This window comes from Suricata suricatta, chromosome 14 (assembly GCF_006229205.1).
Source record: "Suricata suricatta isolate VVHF042 chromosome 14, meerkat_22Aug2017_6uvM2_HiC, whole genome shotgun sequence".
NCBI classification, from domain to species: Eukaryota; Metazoa; Chordata; class Mammalia; order Carnivora; family Herpestidae; genus Suricata; species Suricata suricatta.
In genome coordinates, this window is record NC_043713.1 from 24,121,582 (window position 1) to 24,139,428 (window position 17,847).

General features: G+C 43.9%; 1 protein-coding gene across 2 annotated transcripts in view; it reads left to right on the top strand.

The window, feature by feature from the left end:
- Positions 1-993: 993 nt before the first annotated feature.
- Positions 994-17,847, top strand: part of DYM (dymeclin) — a 334,407-nt gene continuing 317,553 nt past the window's right edge. The window contains exon 1 of one of the 2 annotated variants that reach the window (XM_029923001.1): positions 994-1,277. The gene's annotated coding sequence lies outside the window, so the exon portion shown is untranslated. The remainder of the gene's footprint in view (positions 1,278-17,847) is intronic. The other variant, XM_029923002.1, reaches the window with a different exon arrangement.

The following is a 17,847-nucleotide window of genomic DNA, read 5'->3' on the forward strand; positions in this document are numbered from 1 at the left end:
AGTCTCCCCCCTGCTGTGTGTATGCATATATATGTTATAAACATAAACATAATTCACTTATGAAAATTGGATAAGATTATGCATACTGTTTCCACTGGATAGATCATTAACATGTATCCTAACATTCTTTATAATGGCTGCATAGCAGTGCCCACCTCTTTTTAGCTAGGTTCCAAGGTACCTTGTGTTTTAGTATGTTTTTCTGTAATAATCCTGACAGCTCAGGGAATTTATTGGTAATAGATGCTATAGAAGTATACCTAAAATCTGTATAGTACTTTTCAGAGTACATCTGACTGTAAAAGGGAAATAAGTGATATTTATCTCAGCATTATTTGTTGAAAGCAGTAACACTGCATATCACATAGAAAACTAATAATGGTAGTTGTTAATTATTGTTATTGATTTGCCAATAGTCTAGTATGGGAAGAATCATCATCATCATCATCTTGTATGCATTTAAGAGGAAACTGACGGGAAAAACTCAAGGATGGACGTTGATCTGGTAACTTCAGCTCATTTGACTTCAAATTCCAAATTTTGGCCAATGCACTGTATGGATACGGTTTCCCATGGGAGGTGCCCTTTCTGTAAGTCGTGCAGGTAATTATAGATCTGCTACCTGCCTCCATCAAAAGTTATCTCCCAAGAGTCAGCTCTCGACACAAGGGTTTGAAAAGAATAAAGATGAAGATAAGAAAATTTAAAAAAAAAAACAAACCAAAGATAAATTATCTTCCTATTTCCCAATTCTTCAGAGCCTTGCAAGTAACTGCTGGGCTGTAAGTTGGCTATCCAGTTGGGATAAATAGTTAAGCCACCAGAACACTTGAGTGGGGTAAGCGGTCCAGCAGTCTCTAACTGGGCTTAGCCGCTTCTCGAATTTGCCACGTGGCTTTGCGGTTGCCGTGGACACGCTAGGTGGGTGGAGAAACGCCCAGCGTCTGAAGGACTACATTTCCCAGAAGTCTGCGCGCCGCACGCCACGTGACCATCGGCCGGGGCGCGCCCGGCTGTTAGGTCTCCAGCCGCGTTCTCGGCCGCTTCCCTCTTCTTTTCCCCGCCTCCGGGCCTCCGCACGGACGCGGCCGGGGCGGGAGCCGAGCCGGAGCCGAGCCGGAGCCGGAGCCGCAGAGACGTGGAAACATGGAGGCCTGAGCCGGCGTGCGCCACTCCGGCTGCGGGGGCATCAGCGGCTGCTTCCGATCCCTCTCTGCCACCCCACCCGCTCGCGTGTCGGCGGAGCTGGAAGCGGATCTGCCCGCCGGCTGAGACAGGTGGGCTCTGGCGCCGCCCCCAGCGGAGCGGCCCTGAAAATCCAGCGGGTCCCCCAGCCCCTCGTCGGAGCGGGTTTGAGGACGCCCTCCAGTTGGTGGGGCTCCTCCGCCTGGGCGGGGGAGAGGGTCCTTTCCTGCCAGTGAGGGACTGGGCCACCCTGGAGGGGCTGTCTGTGCTTGGGCCCCAAGAGCTGGCTGCATCTTTCCCCCTCCTCGCCCCTTTCAGAGGGTGAGGGGAGTGTTTTGGTCAAGAGTGGGAGAGGGGACGTCTGTCCGAGTCGTGTTAAGAGTTGGGGGGATAGAAGAACAGGTAGATGCTTCGGGAGATGAGGCGACGTGGGTCTGACAAATGGGCGTGTGATGGGCAGGGTCAGTGGTAGTGTTGATTTTTTTTTTGACATATACATTGTTATTGAGATGTAATTGACCCACCATAAAATTCACCCCTTAAAAGTACAACTAAAGTGTAACTCCGTGGTTTTTAGCATATTCACAGGGTTGTGCAGCTTTCTAATTCCAGAACATTTTTGTCACCCAAAAGAGAAACTCATACCCATTAACAGTCACTGTTTTCCCCTTTCCCCGGCAACTAGCAGTTGTATTTTAAGGAAGGGTGAAAAAGGGTGGGAAGTTGGCCCAGATGTTTGTGAGCTGGTGGCAGTAGTGGGGTGATAAAGCTGCTAGCGAAAGTACAGAGCTGGGGTAGAGGAGTGACGGGGTGACTGTAATAGGGCTGGCAAAGGGGTACACACAATGGACAGAGTAGGGGGGTAGATGGACCGGGACCCTGAAAGGGCAGAGAGGAGTTTGGTGGGAGAGGTGTGTAGAGAGGAGCTGCTCATAGATGTGGAAAATGGAGGGTGAGGGGCGCCTGGGTGGCTCAGTCGGTTGAACGTCTGACTTCGGCTCAGGTCATGATCACAGTTCGTGGGTTCGAGTCCCGTGTAGGGCTCTGTGCTGACAGCTAGCTCAGAGCCTGGAGCCTGTCTTCTGATTCTGTCTCCTTCTCTCTCTGACCCTTTCTTGCTCACACTGTCTCTCTGAAAAATAAATAAAACATTAAAAAATATTAAAGAGAAAAAAAGATAAGACACATGGGAGGTGAAGGCTGGAGAGAGGTGTGTAATCTTACAGAGGAGCCTCACCTTTGGTCTGATGGGTTTAGGGCTCAAGAGAGGAACTGGAGGTGGCAGGGAGGAGATTTATAGGAATAGGTGAATGTTTGCTGCTGAGCATGAAATTTATGATTTCTAGAAGGATTATTCTGCTCTGTAATTTATATCTTAGGTATAATTCTCTTCGCAATTGAGACTAGCCAAATAGAAATATTCCCATTCTGCAGATGAGGAACCCGTCTCTCAGAGGTTAAGTGATTTGGTGACACTCTTAAGGTTTTAAATAAGGTAAAATGAGTTGGAGATTAAAGAAGAATTGAACTGTAAATTGCAGGTTTGAGTGGCAGAGACTTGAGGGAGGTGATGTCACAGAAAGGAGATTCTGTTAAATGTATTAAGTCTATTATTTTAATAGAGGCCAAGGGCTTCGTTTTTGTAACTTTTAAATACAAATACAGAAAAGTTTAGACATTGGAATATTTAATATGCCCCCATGTACCCATTACCCAGCTTCAATAGTAACTCAGGCTAATTTAGTTTCATCTGTATCCTTTTAACCATTCCTAACCCCACTCTGAACGATTATTTTATTTTATTTTATTTTAATGTTTGTTTATATTTGGGGAGGAGAGGGAAGGGGCAGAGAGAGAGAGGGAGACAGAGAATCTGAAGTGGGCTCTGTGCCGGCAGTGCAAAGCCCAAAGTGGGGTTTGAAGCCACAAACCGTGAGATTGTGACCTGAGCAGAAGTCTGTCACTCAGTTGACTGAATCACCCAGGCGTCCTTATTTTATTTTATTTTATTTCATTTTATTTCATTTCATTTCATTTCATTTCATTTCATTTTTTTTTTTTTTTGAGAGAGAGGAAGAAAGAAGTAAAAAGAGACATGAGCAGACAGAGGGCCAGAGAGAGGAGGAAAGAGAAACTCTTAGCCAGATTCCTTTCCCAGTGTGGAGCCTGACAAGGGGGCTCAGTTGTACGACCTTGAGACCATGACCTAAGCTGAAATCAAGAGTCAGATGCTTAACCAGCTGAGCCACCCACGTGTCCCCAAACTATTTTATTATTTATTATTATTTTTTTATTTTAGCAAAAAGGAGAGCGAGTGAGTTGGGGAGAGGGACAGGAGGAGAGAGAGTGAGAATCCCAAGCAGGCTTCACACACAGCACGGAGCCAGGCTTCGGGATCAATGCCAATATCCTAGGATCATGACCCAGGGCGAATTCAAGAGTGGGTCACTCAACTGATGGAGCCACCCAGGTCCTCTGCCCCCGAGCTATTTGAAAGCAAGTCAAAAGCGTACCATTTCATTTGTAAATATTTGAGTGTATATCTGTAGAGGGTTGAGTCACTCTCTTTTTAATATATGCACATACAGTGACCACATCTAAAAAAATTAATAGTAAGCTTTTAATATTTAGAAGGACTTATTTTTTTTGAAACGTGGTATGCATTTGATACAAGGGAATTATGCAGTCCAAACACTTTGATGTTTGACTGTCTAAAAAAAATATGGTATAATTGTTTCCTGATTTTTTTTTTTCCAGTTGTTCCTGGTATCCCAACTGTTCCTTTTTCTTGGTTAGTATGGTTCATCCTTTGCAAAGTTTGAAGAATTGTCACTTTGGCATTTTAATCGATGGAGTTTTGTGAGAGCAGGAGAAAAATAAAAGTGAAATATAACACATGCACAAATGTTTATAAAGTGAAATGTATATGCAAAAATAACTTATGTTTGATTGTTCTAAATATTGGGCACTTTGAATATGCTTTTCTAGATAATTTCACATATTGTGAGAAGTTGTTTACAGTGTACGCATTAGTTTTCTATGCCTACTGTAATGAATTACCACAAATTTGGTGTCCTAAAAACAACACAAATTATTATTTTTTATTATTATTAAAATTTTTTTATGTCTTTTATTTATTTTTGAGAGACAAAGAGAGACAGATCGAGCTGGGGAAGGCCAGAGAGAGAGGGAGACACAGAATCTGAAGACAGGCTCCAGGCTCTGAGCTAGCTGTCAGCACAGAGCCCGATGTGGGGCTCGAACCCACAAACTGTGAGATCATTACCTGAGCCGAAGCCGGCTGCTTAACTGACTGAGCCAGCCAGGTGCCCCAACACAAATTATTTTTAAAGTTCTGTATTTTAGGGGCGCTTGGTGGCTCAAATTGTCCAACTGTGGCTCGGGTCCTGATCTTGTGGTTCGTGGGTTCAGCCCGTGCTAGGCTCCCTGCTGTCAGCACGTGGCTAGCTTCAGATTCTCTGTCCCCCACCCCCATGTTTTTTTCTCCCCTGTTATTGCTTCTCTCAAAAATAAATAAACATTTAAATTGTTTTCCTAGGGGCGCCTGGGTGGCTCAAGTCAAGTTAAGCATCTGGCTTCGGCTCAGGTTATGACCTCACAGATGGTGGGTTCAAGCCCTGCATCAGACTGTGCTGACAGCTAGTTCAAAGCCTGGAGCTGGCTTCAGATTCTGTCTCTCTCTCTTTCTGACCCTCCCCTGCTTTCACTGTCTCTCTCTGTCTCTCAAATATAAATAAAAACATTTAAAAAAATTAAAAAAATAAATTGTTTTTTTACATTTATTTATTTTTGAGAGACAGAGCACAAGTGGGGGAGGGGCAGAGAGAGAGGGAGACAGAGAATCAGAAGCAGGCCCCAGGCTCCGAGCTGTCAGCACAGAACCTGACTTGGCGTTCGAACTCACAAACCATGGGATCATGACTTGAGCTGAAGTCGGACACTAAACTGACTGAGCCACCCAGGCACCCCAAAAATAAACATTCAAAAAAATTTTTTAAGGTTCTGTAGTTTAGAAGTGCAAAATGGGTCTCTCTGGGCTAAAAGAAATCAATGTGTCAACAAGTCTCTGTTCTTTTCTGGAGTTTCTAGGGGAGAATCTGTTTTTTACCTCTTCCAGCTTCTAGAGGCCACCCTCCTATTCCTGGGCTTGTGGCCCTCTGGCTCCGTCTTCAAAGGCAGCAGTATTGCATCTCTCCAGTCACAGTTGGGAAAGCGTTAAGACCCATGTGATGAGATCAGCCCTATCTAGATAATTCAGGAGAATCTCCCCCATCTCAGGGTCCTTGACTTAATTGTAGCTGCAGAGTCCCCTTTACCAGGTAAGATGACAATCACAGCTTCCATCGGTTAGGACATGGACATCTTTGGGGGCTGTTATTCTTTCTGCCATGGTTATTTGGGGACAATTTGCTGAGTCTTCGGAAAATAAGTGAGGTGATTTTTTTGCTACTACAAATTCAACGTAAGTGTCATCTTTCACTTTGTAGGTAATGGGAAGGGCTGGTGGTGGAGAGGACCACTCCATTTTCCTTTTTAGTGACCATAACACACCTATGGGAAGTACTGTGCGCTTGCAGTGTAGGCGTTAGTAAAACGAGACCTTTAGAAAGGATTAAGTGTAAAAGCAGTGTAACAACATGTAAAGGTTTTCTGTATTTCATTTTGGTCTCTGTATATTCATGTTTTTATTTTATTTTATTTTTTTAATATTTTTTATTTTTGAGAGACAGAGTGACAGCGAGCAGGGGAGGGGCAGAGAGAGAGGGAGACACAGAATCTGAAGCAGGCTCCAGGCTCTGAGCTAGCTGTCAGCACAGAGCCTGACGTGGGGCTTGAACCCATGAACGGTGAGCCGAAGCCGATGCCCAACCGACTGAGCCACCCAGACGCCTCTGTATATTCATGTTTTTAAAGTATTGTGTGTACTTGTGATCAGTGTGTATAAGGCCCAGCAGCTGCTTGAAGTCATAGGGCAGGCTGCTGGGGCAGTGATGGTCCCCATGCCCTGAGTGAGAAGGCTCTCTGACCCAGGAGGTGATCGAGGCACCCCCAACTCAACAGGAAGCTCTTAAAGTGAAAAGATGTTCAGGAGGAATGAGCTCCTGACAGACTTGGGCTTGAGGCCCCTTCCCAACTTGGCCTTCTGGGACCTGGTTGGTTGAAAAGGGCTTTGAGCCGGAACAGGTGGGGGGCCACGTGTGTGTGGCTGTTCCTCCTTAACCAGGACTAGGGGAAGAGCGAATGTTGGAGGTAGAGCGGACTTCGGGAAGTCCTCTGGTTTGGTGTCCTGCTGGCCACCCTCAGCAGGACCGTGTCGGTATGTGAAGGTGCTGGCTCTGGTGGTGGTGTGTTTCAGCTTCTCAGGAAGCATAAGGGGAGTTGTTCAGGGTCTGCTGCTGCTCTTCAGCTGGTTTCCTCTTCGGGGCTTCTTAGTGGAGCTCAGTGCTCTGAACTCGTGCTTAAATACTGCCTGTAAACAGTAAGTTACCTGCCTAACACTTCTAGTCAAAATTATCTAAACTAGCAGGGTTGAGAACAGCTTTACAAATAGGTCTTATTTACTATAATGTTTTTCTTTTTCATTCCTTTAAGGAAGTTTGGTTGGTACTTTCTGATTTCTAATATTTTTTAAGATGTTTATTTATTTATTTTGAGAGAGAGAGAGAGAGAGAGAGAGAGAGAGAATCTTAAGTAGGCTCTGCGCTGTGAGTGCAGAGGCCAGTGCTGGCCTCGACTCCATGAACTGTGAGATTATGACCTGAGCTGGAATCAAGAGTCGCTTCTCAACCGAATGAACCATTCAGGTCCCCAGATTTCTTTTGTAATTTTTATCACATTTGTTAATTGCTTCTCGACCTTGTGGCTAAGATCAATTGTAGTTATCACATTTGTTAAATATGCAGACACTGGACTGGGGTTATGGAGTGGGAGTGGGGGCTGGGTGTGTGGACAAAAGGGGTAAAGGTGGTCAGAAGGTACAAACTCCTAGTTATACGTCATGGGGGTGTAATGTGCAGCATGGCAACTAGAGTTAATGATCATCTATTGTATATTTGAAAGTTGCTAACAGTAGATCGTTTAGGTTCTCATCACAAGAAAAAATTGTAAAGATGTGTGGTGATGGATGTTAATTAGACTTACTGATGATCATTTTGCAATATATATACATACGGAAAACTGGGTTGTACACCTGAAACTAACATAGCCCTACATGTCAGTTACATCTCAATGTAAAAACAGTGCAAACACTAAAAGTGGCTGTTAACTCCCTAATAAGGACAGAAAGAATTAAACAATATGTATTTTGTATGTGATATGACTGATAATTTCTTTTTTAGATGAAGTCAATCACTAAATCTTAACAAATTGTTTCAGAATATCTCTCCAACGTTTCACTTTAGAATACTTTAAAAATAGGCTTTTTTTTTTTTTTTTTTTTTTTTTAGCATTTATTCAGTTTTGAGAGACAGAGACAGAGCTTGAGTGGAAGGGGCAGAGAGAGAGGGAGACACAGAATCCGAAGCAGGTTCCAGGTTCTGAGCTGTCAGCACAGAGCTTGATGTGGGGCTCGAACTCATGAACCACGAGATCATGACCTGAGCCAAAGTCAGACACTTAACCGCCTGAGCCACTCAGGCACCTCTTGAATATTTTTAAAGCCTCCTGCATCATGTAAGATTAGGTTTGGCTGCGGATAGTAGACTTGATTGAATAACAGCTTAAACGTCTTGTTTATTTCCCATGCAAAAGCCCAGAGGTAGACAGTTCACGGCTGACATGGTGGCTCCACTGTCATTAGTTACGCAGTTCCTTACTCGTCATCCCTAGGGTGTGGCTTGATTTCTGGGTCCATATGGTGGTGCATGGCATGCAGATAGATAAATGGTCTGGACTGGACGTAGGTATTTTGAAACTATTAGTGTGTAGAGGAAGAGTTCACTGATCTCTCAGCAGACTCAGGGATGTTTGCGATCTAGTGGTTCTGGTGGACAAAGGAGAACCTGTTAGTAAGTCATCCTGTTGTAAAGCATCAGCATCAGCCTGCGCTATGGCCTTTTTTGCTTCCACTCTGGTTCCCTCCCTGCTCCAGCCATGTTGAACTTCTTTCAGTTCCTGGAGTGAGCCCTTGCCTGTTTTTATCTTCACTCTAGGCCTTCATACATGGTATTCCCTTTGCTTTGACAATTTTCTGAATCCCAAACCCAGCTAGGCCAACCCTTCTTGTCCTTCAGGTCCTAGCTTTTATGGTATTGACCTTGGGGAAACTTTCATTGAGCCTTGAATAGTTGCCGTATTATAATTGCATGTTGATTTACCTGTATCTCGTATTCGATTGTAAATAAATTCCATTCTTCACAATTTCCATTTTGGCACTTAGCTGTGTGCTGGTCCCCAGGGGGCACTCAGGAAGGATTGGCAGACTACACCCCCCCCCCCTGCTCACCCCTGTGTTTACATAACCGTGATGTTATGGTACGGGGTGTTGCTGGTTTATGGCTTCATCCTGGTACTGTTCTTTGGTTATTTGCACATTGAGTTGTTTACGTGAATCAGTAATTGTGATGGTGAGTAGTAAAGCACATTCTCTCTAATTTATTTATTTTTAAGTTTGTTTATTTAATTTTGGGGAGGGTGGGGCAGAGAGAGAGGGGGAGAGAGAATCCCAGGCAGGCTCCATGCTGTCACTGCAGCCCCCTGCAGCAGGGCTTGAACTCACCAACTGTGAGATCATGACTTGAGCCAAAATCAAGAGTCAGACGCTTAACCCAACTGAGCCACCCTAGCACCCCTTCTCTAATTTATTTAAAAGTTAGCTTTTCTACTTAAAGTAATGCTTTTATTTTAGAAAGATAAGAATGATATTAAAAGGAGGCATCTTATAAAAAATGAGCAATGCCATGCCTTCTCTATCGTTTGTCGTCTGGCCCCCAGAGACAACTACTTTAACTGTATTTATAAATAATATGGCTAAATGGCTGTTTTTTGACTTATCAGTTGTGGGTGCTACCTGCTGACTTCTTGTTATGTAGCTCTTCCTCACCCACCACCCCCCCCCGCAGTCTTCCAGCCCTTTTCATATAGATGCCTAAGCATTCTTGGCTAGTTTAGTGTCCAGTATTTACATTGCTGAGGGATATTGCTCACTGATGAGCTGAGCAATTAGTTTCCCTGCTCCCCACCCCCATTTGCTGCTTTTTTCATAAACATATTACTAATTTTTACCAAATACCTTGAAAGGCCTGTGGGGATCGGGCCCAGGAAACTGATGCAAGATGTTACTTTGGCTACGGCTGTTGCTGTGAGCACCGAGCTGTTCTGGTCCCTGTCCCAGAGGCTTCGTGGCTTGGTTAGTGTTCGGCTGAGATAAAACCTTAGACACTTCACACCCAACTCAGCAGTGTCTACACCTAACACCCCCCTGTTCTGTTCGTGCTTTCTTTTCGGAGCTCCTGTTACTTCTCTCTACGTGGTGTCTTCTACGTTTCCATTTCCTGTTTTCCATGTTTGTCTTCTTGCCCTTTATTACGGCAGTTTCCTTGACCTTCTCTTCTCTTTAGTGAGTTAAATTTTTTTTTTCATGTTTATTCATTTATTTTTGAGGGAGAGAGAGGGAGGGAGAGAGTATCACAGGCTCTGTGCTGTCGGTGCAGACGCCAGGGCAGGCTCAGTCTCGCTAACCTAGCTGTGAGATCATGACCTGAGCTGAGATTAAGAGTTGAATGCTTAACCGACTGAGCCGCCCAGGTGCCCTTCTCTAGTGAATTTTTTAATTAGTTTTTAATTTCAGGTGTCTTTTCTTATTCTTTGATTATTTCCTTTTTTTTTTTTTTTAATGACCTCTTGTTCTTGGTTCGTGGAAATAATGTGGTATAGTGGTAAAGAGCATCTGAAACCTGGTGTGTCATTTTCTAACTCGATAGTCTTGGGGAAGTCACTTCATCTTTTCTCGCCTTTGTTTATTCTTGTAGGCCAAGAGTTGGCAGATGTTTGTGTAAAGGGCCAGATTGCAAATAATTTAGACATTGTGGGCCAAGAGGCAAAATGAAGGATATTATACAGGTACTTTTTTTTTAATGTAAGTTTTTGAGAGAGAGAGAGAGAGAGAATGAGCAGTGGAGGGGCAGAGAGAGAGGGAGACTGAGGATTCAAAGAGGGCTCTGTGCTGAAAGTGGAGAGCCCACTGTGGGGCTCGAACTCCACAACCATAAGATCATGACCAGAGCCGAAGTTGGATGCTTGACTGACTGGGCCACTCACATGCTCCTATCTTACAGGTTCTTATGTGATGAGAGAAAAAAAATTTCTGCAAGTTTTTTACTGAGGAAATTCAAAATACAATACTTATAATGGCTGAGAATAGGTTTTTTGTAATAAAGATATGCTAACAAGAAGAATGAAATCTCTTTTTGGAGAAGAGGGGATAACATTTTACCTAATAGGGAATACTGAATGTAAGCCTCAGTTGTCAGAATTGATTACAGATGTTCATATTTACTGTGGGTTTTTACATTTTCTTTAATGTTTATTTTTGAGAGAGAGTGAGCATGTGCACACAGGTGGGGGAAGGGCAGAGAGGAAAGGAGACACAGAATCTGAGGCAGGGTCCAGGCTCTGAGCTGTTAGCACAGAGCCCGATGTGGGACTTGAACTCACCAACTGTGAGATCACGACCGGAGCTGAAGTCAGATACTCAGCTGACTGAGCCACCCAGGTGCCCCTAAGGTGGGTTTTTAATGAGATATTTTGTATTTCATCTTCGAAAGTGTTTCTTTTCAAGTTTATTTATTTTGAAAGAGAGAGAGAGAGAGAGAGTGAGAGCGTGAGTAGGGGTAGGGGCAGAGAGACAGAGAGAGAGAGAGAGAGAGAGAGAATCCCAGGTAGGCTCCGAGCTGTCAGCTCAGAGCCCTGAAGCGGGGCTCTGTCCCATGAACTGAACCATGAGATCATGACCTGAGCTGAAATCAAGAGTTGGACTCTTAACCAACTGAGCCACCCAGGTGCCCCTGAAAGTATCTCTTTACATGGGGCCTCCAAACCCAGATACCAACCCATGAACGTGTGATTCTAGTGGAGCATATTTATTGCTTGGAAGACATCTATAGAATTCTGCTAGATTCTTTTCTTGATACTTTCCTTTTAGCAAATCATCGCAAAGCCCGCTAATCACTTACGATGGAAGGTTAGCTAGAAGCTTCTTGTTGCTTAGTTAAATGGTTTTTGAAATGTGGAAAGTGCTTTTTTTTTTTTTAAGGATTTTATTTTTAAGCAATCTCTACACCCTCCATGGGGCTTGAACTCACAACCCCAAGATCAGGAGTTGCATGCTCCACTGAGTGAGCCACCCAGGCGTCCCTGGAAACGACTTTTATACTTGTATTGAGGTCTGAAAAAAGCTGAAACTGTAGCTTTATTTTGGAAAATATTTCTACTGCATACTTGTTTGGGATTGAAGGTCACATCTCATTTTGATTTTTTACAACCTAGAAAGTATAAAGCAGCTTCACACCACTTGTGATTTAAACAGTGTCAGTTGTCCTTGAACTGACTACCTCAGTATAGGTTTTGCATGCAAGTGCCATTGGGCCTCTGACTTCAGATGGAATTCATTGAGAAATATTAGCAAGTCAGCAGCAGAATTTAGCAAGTCAGCAGCAGAATTGAATTTTCAGAGCCATTCGGTGTTCCATAACAGGGCCTGCGGGAGATGGTTCTTCGGAAAAATTTCATTCATTTCTGAGCTCAAGACTTCTCCATAAAACCATACCCCTGCTAAGTCCACCCTATTGTGTGGTTGGTCACATCAGGATATTCAGCTTCTGTTTCAGACAGAATTTTCATGGAACTGATGATGGTTAAGTTCATGAAGCTACTGAAGTTAACTGTTGGAACTGGTTTAATAACATGATAGATTCCAATATTCTGTGCAGTGGACCTGCTCATTGATCATGCAATGAATAAGGAGTACGTTGTTGGTGTTGTTGTTTATTTTATTTTATTTTATTTTTTTAAAGTTTATTTGTTTTGAGAGAGAGAGAGAGAGAGAGAGAGAGAGAGAGAGCGCGCGCGCAAATGCGCAAGCAGTGGTGGGGCAGAGGAAAGGGAGAGAGAGGATCCCAAGGAGGCTCTGAGCTGCCAGCCCAGAGCCTGATGCGGGACTCGAACTCACAAACCATGAGATCATGACCCAAACCAAAACCAAAAGTCAGACCCAAACCAACTGAGCCACCCAGGAGCCCCATTGTTGTTGTTTTTGTTTTTTGTAAATAATGAGCAGGTTAAAAAATTTTTTTTTAATGTTTATTTTTGAGAGAGAGAGAGAGACAGAGTGTGAGCAGGGGAGGGGCAGAAAGAGAGACACATACAGAATCCAAAGCAGGCTTCAGGCTCTGAGCTGTCAGCATAGAGCCTGATGTGGGGCTCAAACTCACAAACTTCGAGATCATGACTTGAGCCGAAGTTGGATGCTTAATCGACTGAGCCACCCAGGTGCCCCATTATAATGAGTAGGTTTTAAACACCTTGCATTTTTACAAGGTTTGTAAATTTGTCCATCTATGCTTTTTCTGCTCCACATGTATTTTTACCACCATCAGTTATTCTGCATCTTAGCAGATTCCACTTCAGATTGTACTGATTTCGTGTTTTCCTCCACTTTTTTTGGGAAGATAATCATAGCTGTAATTGTTTCATACAGACTGTTTTCTGAACAGTTATTTTCAGTGAAAGGTCTGAAAGATGTTTATTTTTTTCTGGACACATTTCTTTGGCTGCTGCAATCAAACACGATTTAGTTCAACTCATGATTGGTCAATGGCTTTTCTTGTTTCGTTAATATATGTGCCATTCAGAGGCTTTCTTTGGTTGCAGCCTCATTTTTATTCTTTATTGTTGGGAAGACAGCCTGCTGTAATGAAGTGCCGTGTTTTGTGTTTTTATATTTATTTTTTAAGTGTGTTAATTTTGAGAGAAAAGAGAATGTGCACCTGTGCACATACATATGCAAGTGGGGGAGGGGCAGAAAGAGAGGGAGAGAGAGAATCCCAAGCAGGCTCTGCAAAGAGCTGGGCGTGGGGCTTGATCTCATGAAGATCATGAGATCCTGACACTGGGCTGAAATCAAGAGTTGAATGCTTGACCAACTGAGCCACCCAGGCACCCCTAAACTGTTGTGTTTGAAATTTGCTACTCCCCCGATGGCTGCACTCCTGACCTGGGAGTGCTCTCTGGTAGGGCACGTGAGGTTGTGCTTAGCCAGTGGTGTCTTCCTCGATGGTGTTCCAGAGCATCATGTCTGATGCTGTTACAGAGCAGACAGGATGCTTCCATGTCTCATCAGATAAAAGAAAAAGATCTCTATTCTGCCACGAGCATGACATCAAAGTCTACTTTCTTCTTTTCTTGTTTTGACATGATAGCCACCGTTAGTAAGTGTCACAGTATGCACGATACGTGAAATGCTGACTTGTAAGTGTGTCGTTGAGAGTTGTATGTGTGAGCAGCAGCAGCAGGGCTGAAAGGCATCACTTACGGTCTCTGTAGTGACTGCGCAGTTCTGCTGTTGTGTCGCCAAAGCAGCTGAAGGCAGTCTGTGAGCAAGTGAGCCTAGCTGTGTTCCGCTAGAACCTCCACTTGGACACTGACGTTTTAATTCATGTGATTTCCACATGTCACAGCATACTCTTTTGTTTTCTTTCAATCGTTTAAAAATGTAAAAATCATTCTTCAGGCGGCAGGCTGGATTCGGCCCCTTGGGTCGTAATTTGCTAACCCATGAGCTGTGTGATGAGAATGTAGAAATCCCGCCTCACGTGGTGAGGAGCATGTGAGTCCATATGCTGACAGCACTTTGGATAGTGCCTGGGGCAGGGCAGGGAGCTGCCTGGGCAGCTCAGTCGCTTCAGCCTCCTACTCTTGATTTCAGCTCAGGTCATGATCTCACGATTCGGGAGTTCGAGCCCCACGTTGGGCTCTGTGCTGACAGCACGTAGCGTGCTTGGGGTTCTGTCTCTCCCTCTCTCTCTGCTCCTTCCCTACCTGCCTGCTCGCTCTTCGCTCTCTCAGAATTAGTAAACTTAAAAAACTCGAATAGTGCCTGGGGATATAGCAGGTGCTGCATAAATATTTGCATTCATTATTATTACCGTTTTCTCTCTCTGAGGCTGTTTTAGTTTTTCTGTTTTTCTTAGTATTGTCTGTTTTCTGGTTCCTTTCTTTGGTTGATTTTGATTTCTTTATTTTGTGTTGGACGACACTGGGGCTTCCTCAGCTCTGCTGGTTGAGTGCCACCCCTCTGTCACTTTCCCGCCTTGCACATCTCTTCTGATCTCGATGAACTTAATCTTTTTATTCTCGTTACTCTCATCTCACAGGAGTGGAATACCCCACTGTGCTTAATATAGCACTTGGAACATAGTGACCTTTTAGAGAATGTTCCGTTACTTGGTGGGCCAAAGGCACCTGTGCATTTAACATGTCCTTTGGCCAGTGACTGTTGTCCACTATCTCTCGTCTCCTGTTTAACCGTGAGGTTTTGCCTTAAAGTGTCGAGTACAGGGGTGCCTGGGCAGCTTAGTCTGTTAAGCATCTGACTCTTGATTTCTGCCCAGGTCATGGGGTGTGAGATCAAGCCATGAGTCCGGCTCCATGCCGAGCTAGCGCAGAGCCTGCGTAAGATTCTCTCTCTCCCTCTGCCCGGCTCCCGCCCCCGAACCCCAAAACAAAACAAAACAAAACAAAATATGTTTCTTTTAAAAAAAAGTCTTTTGCAAATGAGGGGGCATGTGTTTTTTTTTTCTTTTTCAGGAGGCAGGCGATTCTGGAATATAGCTTATGATAAATGGATTTTCAGCTAAAGCTGGGACAAAGTACACTATGGTGTTATTTTCGTATTTGAGGGTGTTAAGGACAGATTTTGGTTATGGATTTTTCAGATCTGCTAATGTTTACTTTCCATTTAAGTCATATTAAATCAGGAGACAGCAACTCAGTACACATAAAAAAGGAGACACAATTTTATGTATGTATCAAATATTTCACAAATTAAGTATGGAATATTGAGCATATCATTTCTTGTTCAAAGTGTTGGTTTTTGACCATGGTGGTAAAATTGACTTGGGGAAATAACCGACCTGAAAAGTTAAGTAGCAGTATAAGAGTCAGCAGTACCAGGTATTACCAGAAGGATAGTTAAATTCCAAATGAGTAGTGAAGATAGTGTGCTTTAGGATTTCAGAGGGAAGAGAGAGCTCATTCTGTGGTTAGGGTCCAAGGCAGGCGTGAATGGCGGGGACGGAGGTGTGGATGAGCATGACCGATACTGAGAAGAACGCTTACCTCTACTTTGATTTTTTTTTACTTTGATTCTTTTTTTAAGTTTATTTCTTTATTTTGAGAGAGAGGGCATGTGCTTGCACACCCAGGCATGAGCAGGGGGGAGGGGCAGAGAGAAGGGAGAGAGAATCCTTCGCAAGTTTTGTGCTATCAGTGTAGAGCCTGACTCAGGACTCGAACTCACAAACCAACCATGAGAACATGACCTGAGCTGAAACCAAAAGCTGGAAGCTTACTGACTGAGCCATCCAGGCACCTCCCCCTCCACCTTTTGTTTTGTTTTATTTTGTTTTTAGCTAGGTGAGAGCATGAGCGGGGAGAGGGGCAGAGGAAGAGAGAGAATCCCAAGCAGGCTCCATGCTTAGCTCTGAACCCAGTGTGAGGCTCGATCCCACGACCCTGGGATCATGACCTGAGCCCAAATCAGGAGTCAGATGCTCAACCAACTGAGCCACCCAGGCACCCCTCTCCACATTCTATCTTTTTAAGTCCACCTCTTCCTTTGTGTTCCTACTGCCCCGTGCTAGGCCCGGCGCCTGTCATCCCACATGACCTAGTGTAAGTGTCCACATTTCTTTGCTTCCCACCTCTCCTCCTGGTTTCCCCCTGCACCCTCCACTGCTGTATTAATCCTTAACAGGTAGTTCACGCCAAGACTGCAATTAAAACCGAAGGTTCTAGTATCAGACAGACCCTGACAAGTCTGTACTGAGTGAGAGTGAATCTCCATTTTATGCTGCCGCGTGATGGGAAAAACAGCACTTACAGCTCAGAACATTTTCTGAGGACGAAGCAAGATGAGGCAGTGTGCAAAGCACTCCAGAAGGGACCTGGGGGAGTATGCCTGGCCAAATAGAAGGTTAGATGTACTGGATCTTTAATGTTGGTAAAATTAGCACTTCCATCACTTCACGCACCAGCTCAGAAACATTCAGTGATTCCTCATTACCTGAAAACAGCGGACATCCCAGGCCCTCCATGGCCTGAAAGCTCATGTTCCAACTTTATTTCCAGCTACCCTCCAAACCAGTGGTTCCCAGACTTACATGTACATAAAAACGCCCAAGGAGCATGTGGTTAAAATGCAAATGCCGGGGCTCCTGAGATTCAGAATGTCGGAGTAGGGCCCAGGCATCTGCATTTGCTAAAAAGCATTCACACTGACTTGGATGTAAGTAGTCTGTAACCTCCGTTTACAACAAGTGTCATAACAAAGTATAGGCGGGGCCCTCAGGGGGGGTCAGTCGGTTGACTGTCCAACTCTTGATTTCGGCTCAGGTCATGATCCCAGGGTTGTGGGATCAAGCCCTGGGTTGAGCTCCGTGCTAAGTGTGAAGCTTACTTGAAAAAAGATGATGTTGGGGCACCTGGGTGGCTCAGTCGGTTGAGCGTCCGACTTTGGCTCAGTTTGTGAACTCACTCTTGGTGAGTTCAAGTCCCATGTTGGGCTGCTGTCAGCGTAAATCCTGCTTTGGATTCTTCTGTCTCCCTCTCTCTGCCCTTTCCCTGCTTGCTCTCTCTCTCTCAAAAATAAAATAAAATAAAACATTAAAAAAAAAAGAAAAGATGATGTGTAGAATTGTGTGTGTTGTAGAATTGTGAATGTGAAAAAACCCACAGGAGTTTTTTTAATTTTTATTTTTATTGAAGTATAGTTGACATACAGTCCATGAGTTTCAGGGATAAAACTCGTGAAATTGTTAGCAGAGAGAGTATACGCCCTTAAAAATTTGATGGATATCACCAGGTATATACATGCTAAAGGGGTGCCTGTTTTCCTTATTGCCTCATATGCTGCTATCAGGGTTTTTGTTTTAACCTTTATTAATATAACAGGTGAAAATAATACCATATTGTTTTAATTAGCATATTTTATTACTAATTTATATTGAAGATGTTTCTGTATATTTATTAGTGGTGGAACCTTGGCTGTTTCCACAGTTTTTTTGTAGTTTGGGTTTGTTTGTTTGTTTGTTTGTTTGTTTGTTTTTTAGTAATTTCTCTTTAACAGGGTGCTGGAGGTTAGTTAGAAATGGGGAAGAAAGGTAAAGCCTGACTCATGCCTCTCAGAAGTAACCCACCTTGGGAGACAGGTCATATATACTACAGAAAGTTTCAAGGTGGTTTTTCCATAATGGGAACTTCGTGGGGGTAGTGGGAGGTTGAGAGGAGAAACTGGTTTTGGGGGGAGGATGGTATCAGTTTTTATGTGTGACACTCGAGTTCTTGACTATACTGCATTAAATGTGGGTCCTTTAAAAGGTTTATTGCTGAAAGCATGAGCAATAGCACACTTTTCATTTCTAGTCT